This window comes from Arvicanthis niloticus, chromosome 20 (assembly GCF_011762505.2).
Source record: "Arvicanthis niloticus isolate mArvNil1 chromosome 20, mArvNil1.pat.X, whole genome shotgun sequence".
Classification (NCBI taxonomy): domain Eukaryota; kingdom Metazoa; phylum Chordata; class Mammalia; order Rodentia; family Muridae; genus Arvicanthis; species Arvicanthis niloticus.
This window is the reverse complement of record NC_047677.1, coordinates 21,756,018-21,765,779: the sequence shown is the minus strand read 5'-3', so window position 1 is coordinate 21,765,779 and position 9,762 is coordinate 21,756,018. Positions and strand designations below refer to the sequence as shown.

The window sequence follows — 9,762 nt, the reverse complement described above, 5'->3', positions numbered from 1 at the left end:
AGTAATATGTGTTGTGGACTTGTCTGTTTGTTTTGTTCATTTTTATTTTGTAAGATTTGACAGGTAAACAGCTTCCTGTGTGTGAATGTTTAACAACATTTTTCTCAATCTCTGCTTCTCTTCAAATCCTTTCCCTTATGGATTAGAAACTACACTTAGAGCAGTTGTTAAATCAGTGAAGAGCAAGAACTGATGAATTTTCTTATTAGTGAGTACCATGCATGTCCTTTTGGGTCTGAGTTACCTCACTCAGGATGATATTTTCTAGTTTTGTCCATTTTCTTGCAAAACTCATGATGGATACAGAAAATGAGGTTCATTTACACAATGGAAAACTACTACTCAGCTATTAAGAATGAAGACATCATGGAATTCTTTCCCTTTCTCTTCCCTGCCTTTACTTCTTCCTTATCTTCTGTCTCCTCTTCCTCCTTTTGATCCTCCTTTTCCTCCTCTCCTCCTCTTCCTCCTCATCCTCTTTGAATCAATTCAGTTGCAAATAGCTCAAAGAGTTCCTCAGAGAGAAACAGGCAAAGTGAAGGTTTGTGTGATACTAAAATCTCAGGAAAAAAAAAGAGGGAGGAAAAAATTAGAGTAGAAGAATGGGACAGATTTAAGTGGGTGCCTTTATAATTAGACTGTTACCTAGAATTGTCTATGTTTGTTTAATATTTAATGCTACTTTGTTTAAGCTTGAGGCAAACTTCTGATAGACCATATGAAGGCTACACATGATTGCATTTGTGGGTCATACATGTAAGGAGAGAAAAAGAGGATAAGCCCACAAAATTTCTATCTGCATACTCCTGTAACATTGTGCATTTTTTTTCCTCAATTAGGCACTAAACTTTTGCACATGAAATTGCCATAAATGAGTTTGTATGGCATCTCATGTGTTTCCACCATTGAAAATCCTCTAAGCTGAAGGAAACAGGGGTCCAGTTTGGCATTACTGCCCTTTTAGCAACTACCTGTGTGAATTCTGCTGGAGCCAACATTACAACTTCTTGACCAATACTGAAAGGATGAAGTGTACCATAAGAAACATCGTCTGTTCACAGCAAAATGTAAATCAAAATTGCTCACATTAAAAAATGGAGGTGGGATAGGCAGAAAGTTTGTTAGGAACCAAAATATCAGGGTGTTTGCTGTTGGATTGTGCCTTCTGGTACTATCAGAATATTTACCTATAACATCTTTAACAACATGACTACTCAAACATAAGCTGAGCAAGGACACCAATGAGCATGCCAAACATGATAGGGAAACCCTACAAGACTTGAACCCAACACAAAGCACTACAGGCAGCTGAGGAAAGGAAGGAGTGAGAAATGTAGTCCTTCCCAGGGAAGAGCACACCAATTGGTTTTCCAAGGCCAAATGGTCAGCCCAGACAATATACATATAACTACCCATATACAGAATGAGAGAGTTTATGAACAAGTGTATATATGTATATACAGACAAATATGCATTCCATAACAATTGATGAAGAAAGACAAAATGAATTTGAGGAGAGTGGGGAGAGAATATGGGAACTTTTGAAGGGATGAAAAAGAAGTAAGAAATGTAATTATACTATAATCTCAAAACAGTAAAAATAAATTAAGCAAACTCGCTTTTGAATATGCTCACACAAACCTAATGACCCCTCCTATTCTACTATTCTGTGAAAAATAAAAATATAAAGACTTTTTTCTAACATATCAGCAGTAACATACCTCTCTGAGAAAGCAATATGGTAAAATCACATAGAAAATAATAGTAGTTCATAGTTGTAGGTTGTTTCCCCATGTGCTAGATATGGTTTTGGAGTCACCATAGGAGATTTGCCATGTAGTGACAGTTGCATGAGCCAGAAAATTTTCTTTCAGATTAGGTTGTTTTCCTTATCCTTGGGTAATTTGATTTTTTTTAAAAGTATCTAAACCTAAAATCATTTTGTACAGTCTTCATCTTTGGCATGACACCCCCTGAAAGACTTTTTTTAACAGTCCATGTCTCTCTTCGTCCATTCTCAGGGTACGCTTTCTACTCCAGGCAACATTTTCTTTAATTTTCCCTAAGGTCGTCACCATCTTTCCCGGTAACTCTTTCTGCTGCTTCCCTTTCTGCACAACAGCTCTTACTATTCTCTCCCTCTTCTGTGCTCCAGATAAGATATCATGTCTCTACTGTATTGTTTTCTCACATTTCTTAATATCATCATAAGAAATACCTGGATAAGAATATGATTTTTTTAGTCAATGAAATACAGATATCTATAAAACTCAATCATGTTTTTAAAGAAAAGTTAATTTCCTGTTCAGTCCTGCACATTGTACAGTGTAACTTCACTTAGCTAAAGCTTTTTAAGTAAAACTCTCTTATAGCATGGTCTTTCTGAGCTTTCTACTTTTATCCCTTGCATCCTTATGGAAAAGGATGGTCCTCAAAATGTAATTAATTTTGCTGTCTTCATATGAAATTAGAAAAATAAATATTCACTTTGGATGCATTTCTGAATTTTATGATAGTCTACTTCTAATTTTAAATATTTTCTTTTATACTGATTTATGTGCATATGGCTCTGTGTACATACCATTTGTGTGACTGTACCTACAAAGGTCAAAAGAGGGCACTGGACTCCCAGGAGCTGGAGATGCAATTGGTTGTGATGTGACCCACATAGTTGTAACCTGAACTCAAGAATATTCCTAACCACTGAGAAATCAACCACTCCAGCCTCATAGTCACGGTTTCTAATAAATCATGATCTCTGTAATTTGACCACACACACACACACACACACACACACACACACACACACACACACACACACACAACCTACACCATCTGTAATATATCATTACATCATTACGCTTTTGGTTTATATTGCCTCACTTAAAATATAAATATTTTTATGTTTTTAGTTATATTTTAATTGTGTTCTGGGTTAGGATATGTCCACAGAAATCAGTACTCTAGGAGGCCAGAGGTGTCAGATCCCTCATGAAATCAGAGTGACAAATACTTGTTAGCCACTTGTTTTGGCTGGGTATTGATCTCTGGTCCTCAGAAAGAGCAGTGTTCACATGTAAGCACTGAACCATCTTTGCACATACCTGTATCTCTCAGTTTTACATGACAGGTCTTTCCATCATCCATTATAATTTGAGACTCTTACTCTGAGACTGAGTTTGTTTTCACCAACAATTATAGAAATATACATTTAAATTTATTGTTATAGTTTTTGTTAAATGTATCTCTTTTTTTTTCATTTTGTTACTGAGGAGACTAATTTCTAACACATTTAATACAAGATAAAAGTTCAGACAATACTTTAAATCCCTGACTCAAAGTAGGATTAAGCTCCATTCTCAGTACGCAAATGACAGCTCACAGCCATCTAAATCCAATCTCAGAGGATCAGACACTCTCTTTTCACCTGATAGGTATAATGCATGCTTGTGGTACACACACACACACATAACCAAAGTACTCCACCAGATTATTTATATATATATATATATATATATATATATATATATATATATATGTATATATTTACACATATATATACATATATATATACATATATACATATACATGTATACATATATATTAAACAATGTATAATAAAATGCAATATACAATATTCAATATTTAAAATTTAATATAGATAAACAACAAAAGCAATGCACTTCATAGTTTTGTAAAGCTAGAGGGTATTCAAATAGAAATGCAGAAAAATGTATGGAAAAAACAAACAATGGGAATTTTTTTTTTCCTACCACATAAGTGATTGTTGCCATGACTAAAGGATTAATGTCAGGGGTTCTATATGTAGATAAGCAGGGAAAAACAGACAGTAGAAGACGGGATGTACAGGCAACAGCAATGGTGGTGTTGCTGTAGAAAAGTGCACTTAAAAGTCCTACAGGTGACCATGATGACAGAAAATAAAGGGGCTATGATTTACATACCTTGAGGAACTGATGTTAGAATAAAATTTCTTATTTTTCCAATGTGATTTTATTCAAAGTTATTTTTAAAAAAGAATAACCTTATGGATGTTCTCAGTATAAAACTCATGTTTGGTTTATGGTTTTGTTTTTGTTTTCTTTTTTCTTTTTTTTCTTTCTTTCTTTTTTTTTTTTTTTTTTTTTGCTTTTACTTTAGCTTTAAAGTCATTATTCATGTATAAGGTTCTAAATAATAAGGCACAAAACTTACTTTCTGTCATGGAAAAGAAATTTCTTTGAATTTTTATTCTATTTTATTTTATTTTTTTGTTTTTTCGAGACAGGGTTTATCTGTGTAGCACTGGCTCTCCTGGAACTCACTCTGTAGACCAGGCTGGCCTCGAACTCAGAAATCTGCCTGCCTCTGCCTTCCAAGTGCTGGGATTAAAGGCGTTTGCCACCACCGCCTGGCTTGATATATCTTTTTTTTTTAAATTTAAATGCACTTTATTTCTAGACAACCCACATGACATGTTTTTTTCTAAAACAAACAAACAAACAAACAAACAAACAAAAACAATGCCTCCAAGTAAATCACAGTCAAAATAAAAGCTAAAGATGACATCAGGGGCCGGGTGGTGGTGGCGCACGCCTTTAATCCTAGCACTTGGGAGGCAGAGGCAGACGGATTTCTGAGTTCGAGGCCAGCCTGGTCTACAAAGTGAGTTCCAGGACAGCCAGGGCTACACAGAGAAACCCTTTCTCTAAAAACAAACAAACAAAAAAAACAAAAACAAAAACAACTGACATCAGCCCCATTTGTCCCAAGTCCTGGTGTTGTATGGATGGTACGCAGCAGCCAGTTACGGTGATAGGTGATAGATCCAATTTGTTAATGTTTTTCCATCTCTAAGCCATCCTTAAGGAAAATCATGAATGGAGTCACACCATGTTCATGGTAGTCCAGGAGAGCAACCATACCATCTGGATTCATGTTCTCACCAATAAAAAAAACTGGTACTTATTGAAGTTAGCAAGGATGTGCTTAATTTGCTCCGCAGCTCCAGTCATAAAAGGCTTTACTCTTTCTGGTTTCTGTTCTTCAAGTTTGCCCTTGAGTGATTTCATGTAGTCTTTGATGTACTTTTTTTAGGCCTCTTTTGTGAAGCTGGTTTCTTGTATGTGATGGTTCATGACAATGTCAACACCGGTGACTATTGTGCTTTCAGTGCCTTCGCCCTCTGGACTTTCAGCGGAAGCATTTCCACCAATGAGTGAGTCATCGATGGCACCCTCTGTTCTACTGACCATCTTGCCCTCCACCTCCAGGCACAGCCCGTCCGCAATCTCCTGGATCTTGTCGATGTCAGAGAACAGCTCGTCATGGCTGATGAGGTCCCGGTAGATGATCATGGTGACGGCTGAGGACAGCGGTGCTAGCCTGACAGCAAGGAGAGAGCATGGTAGCCGGAGCAGCGCTTGGGGGGTAGTGGGGAGCGGTCGGGAAAGCATATCTTAAATTTCAACTTGCATGTACAAAGCATTGTAGGGATATTTTCTGTATTTTTTTTTTTTGCCAATGACTTTGATATAGAACCGTGAGTACATTCAGAAAAGTCCAAGTAAAAGACTTAAATGGGTTTCTTAATGATTAAAGCATTCATTATGAGGCTAGCTATCTAAGAAAGAGAGAGAAAGAGAAAATTACCCTTAAACTTGAATACTTCCCAGAAACAAAGATCCTAAATCATGCTGCCTTGGCTTGACAGAAAATGCCAATAATGTTAAGAAGATGGGTTTGCTGAGGTTGTTATTAATTTCTTTCCTTTAGATAAAATCTGTCCTTTGTATACTACTGGAGAACAAACACATGTGTCCACACACACTTGCAGTAGACTGTGCTGAGGTCTGATGGAAACCACTGCTTGTAAATATTTTCAGAGAATATTACTGAGCATGAAGACACAGAGTTTAATGTCTGTAAATGTTCCTTTAAAGTTTCTTAAAATTAAGGCTTTCTTACTGCCTGATGCATAGGAAACAGAGAGAAGGGTTTAAGCTACTCTTGGTAGGTGTTCTCTGTCTGTAAACATTCAGGAAGAAGCTGTGGTACAAGTATTCTCTACATCCTGTCAACACTCATACACAAACCAGGAGAAGGCTTTGCCAATTTTCCTGAGCCAGATTACGGAAAAGCTTTGCCCTTCTCATGGGCTTCAGGCAGTGGCATTCTTGACATGGTTGTGACCATGTCAACAATACACATTCACTCAGGACTTGATTTGTGCTTTGTATCAAACTATATTAAATATTACATTTTGTTTGGTTGGATGAGTTGCTAGAAAGTTGCTTATTTTTCCTGGTCATGCTAACAGCAGAGTTAACGCTCTTTGTTCATTTTGTGGTACTGCAGCTTAATGTGGAACAAAATCTCTTTCAATTTAAAATCTAGCTGGCTGTTCTGAATGAGGCATATGTTTAGTTAGGTATCAAAGCTGAAGTCTCCCTGCTGCCATTTTGAGAGGAACAACGTTAGTGCAGACTTCAGAACACTGAGCAGGAAACTGCCCTTCATCAACTGCCCAATGACATTAGATTTTAAGTATGTTTACTTTTAATTCAAGACTCCCTCAAAGCATCTCTATTTGTGATTTGAATCTATTCTGTTTAAAAAGAGGATAATGGGTGTTCAAGGACATCTCAGAGAACAACCAGAGTTGACACCAGATGATACTTTTTGTGGATATAATAACCACAGCAACTGGAGTGCTGTTCTGTCCTTGTAGAACAAGGAAAGTTAGTTTGAAAGAGAAGGTTTAATGTGTGACCTAAACACTATTTCTGGTCCTCAGCAAAAAGAAAAAAAAAAAAAAGTTAAAACATATGCCTGAAGTTTTACCCTATGCCAGTAATCACTGAGATTTCTTTTTAAGTATTTTTCCTTCAATGACACTTGACAATCAGTTTCCTTTCCATTTTACAAATATCATATTATCCTGAAACTAAGATACTTGAGGTGTATTATTTATGTTTAAGAGTCTTACAGCCCTAAAAACTTGTTTACAATACAAATCACAGAAAGTTGATCATTATTATCTGTTTGTGCCAGGTTCTCTGGCTGGAATTATCTATATGAAGCTTAATATAAGGGCCATATATATAATCAGTAAACAATCTAATTACCTTTCTGTGAGTATGCTATATTTAACACCCTTAAGACTAAAAATGACACCAAGTTTTGTAGGTAGCCTTCAACAATATCATATGTCCATTAATTCATTAAAAATGGAAAGGCTCTAGAATCATGTTATAGATGTGTTATGGACATCTAGTGTCTGGATACAGCTGAAACAGGATATAGCTGATGCTATAATTCATGCTTCAGTGCTGAACTAGGACCAGTTAATTTTGTAATCAGATATTAGTTTTGAAGTTAATGGGCACATCTTACATTGGGAGTTACTGCTTTGCACAATAAATGGATGTCCACTGAAAGGAATTTAAATACATTATTATATCTTTTTCCTTTCCTTTCTTCCATCCAACACCTCCCATGTCCTCTCCTCAGAGCTACTCCATCAAAAACTCCTAGCTTTTTAAATTATAATATATAAATATGTAAATGCAACCTGCTAAATCAATTTAGTGTTTTTATTGTATACACACACACACACACACACACACACACACACACACACACACATATATATATATATATATATATATATATATATATATATATATATATATATGTTTTGGGTTATGGAATGGCTTTTAAAGGATGGCTTTGTTTATAATGGGAAAATCTATTTATAGTATTTCTCAGTTCTCTCCAAAGCCTTGAATTTAGATCTTAAATTTAAACTTTTGACCTTGTTTTTAAATAATGGAAACAAGGATAAAGTACATTGCCTTTGGTTAATTACTTCATTTTATTTGCCAAGTTTCCAAGAAATGGTTCTCCTATAACACCAAATATGATTAGGCAGGTTTTAATATGTTTCCATTGACTCATGGACTGATACCTCAGGTGTATTTAAATGGTATTTAGCATTCTTATAGTAGTTGCCTCTTATTATCCATAGAAAATATCTCCAATGGCTTTTCTGTGACCATGAAGAACAATGAATCCTATACATACTGCATCTTCTTGGTTTGTTCGTTGTTAACTATTTTAAAAGTCTTTCTAGAATATATGTTGGTCATATTCTTTCCCAACCCTAGCTCCTCCTATATGTTTTTCACATCCCCACCCAACTAGCTATACCCTTTCTCTCCCTCTCCCTCTTTCTCTTTCTCTCCCTCTTCTTCTCCATCTCCTTCTCCCTCCCCCTCAAAACTCATCCCAAACAACAATACAACTCACCAAGATAAAAAAAATACTAAAACACAGAGATCTAACAAATATGTGATGAATATTTAAATAATAAAAGTAGAAACAAATGGACAGTTCCAGACCTATGATCACACACATACAATCCCAATAACTCACTGAGTTTCAAAATAGCCACCATCACCAAAATTAAAGATGAAAATCATAATAGAAATATGTAGTGATTTTTACCCAGGGTCTAGTGGTTTGTAAAGGTGTTTTCTAAGAAACTTCTCCCAGTTTATATAACATATCTAAAATTCTCCCATTTTATTCAACTATAATCTGTCAAGCATAAACATTTGTAAAAATATTCAGGACTTAGGATGGAGAGGTAGCTCAGAGGTTAAGAACACTGGCTCCTCTTCCAGAGGTCCTGAGTTCAATTCCCAACAACCACATGAAAGCTCATAACTATCTATAATGAAATCTGATGCCCTCTTCTGGCTTACAGTCATACATTTAGGCATAATGTTATGTACATAATAAAAAAATCTTTAAAAAAATCTTCACAATTGACAGTTCCTCAAGCACATGTATCAGTTAAATATATAGTTGATTTACATGCAGTCTGAGTTTTCAAATTAAAAAACAAATACCTGGCTGATTTGAAACACACATGTAAATACACACATACACACACACACACACACACACACACACACACACACAAATAAATTTCTAAAAACAACGAAAATCAAAAGCCTGGAAAAAATAAAAACAAAACCAAAAGACATGGATGTAGGAAAAAGACTTGTAGGAGGAATGATAGGGTAAGAAGGAGACTATGGGGTAAGCATCACTCACTTAATACACTTGTACTTTATACACACATGAAATTGTCATAAATAAACTTAATAAAAGCTATTTTTTTTTAAAAACTGTAATACTTATCAAAAAAGTTTAACCAAAACATTTAAGTTTAATATGCAAACATTGAATTGTATCATGACTATGTAATGTTTTACATATTGAGAAATGTGATGAAACTTACTAATATTAAATATCCTCATATTAATCTTCTGGTAATAAGCCAACAGTTTTCTTATTTATTTAGGGGCACATTGCTGGTAAAAATTTCCTGAATCTCTTGATTAAAATGTAGGTTTCATCTAAGAATTTTGTTGTTATTATCCACTGACTTCAAGACTGGAAGATACTGAACCACTGGGGTTTATAGAGTATTTCACAAGGTACTCATAGAAGTTTATTGAGAATACATCTAATTTTGTTGTTAAAATATTTTGGGTAAAATCAGTTCTCTGATAGTCTGAATTATCTTTTAATGCAACAGAATTTCAGAAGTTAGCCTTCCTCATTCAGCTGATTCTCAGGAGCACTGCTATTCCTGAACTATGCTAAGAGATGTGCCACCTCTTAGCATAGTTAAAGCTAAAACCATTGAAATATCAACATCCTAAGTGCTTGTTTGGGTCCCCCCAAATT

At 35.2% G+C, this 9,762-nt stretch overlaps 1 pseudogene; it reads right to left on the bottom strand.

Moving 5' to 3' along the window:
• Positions 1–4,831: 4,831 nt before the first annotated feature.
• Positions 4,832–5,398, bottom strand: LOC117724627 (translationally-controlled tumor protein-like; annotated as a pseudogene).
• Positions 5,399–9,762: the final 4,364 nt, after the last annotated feature.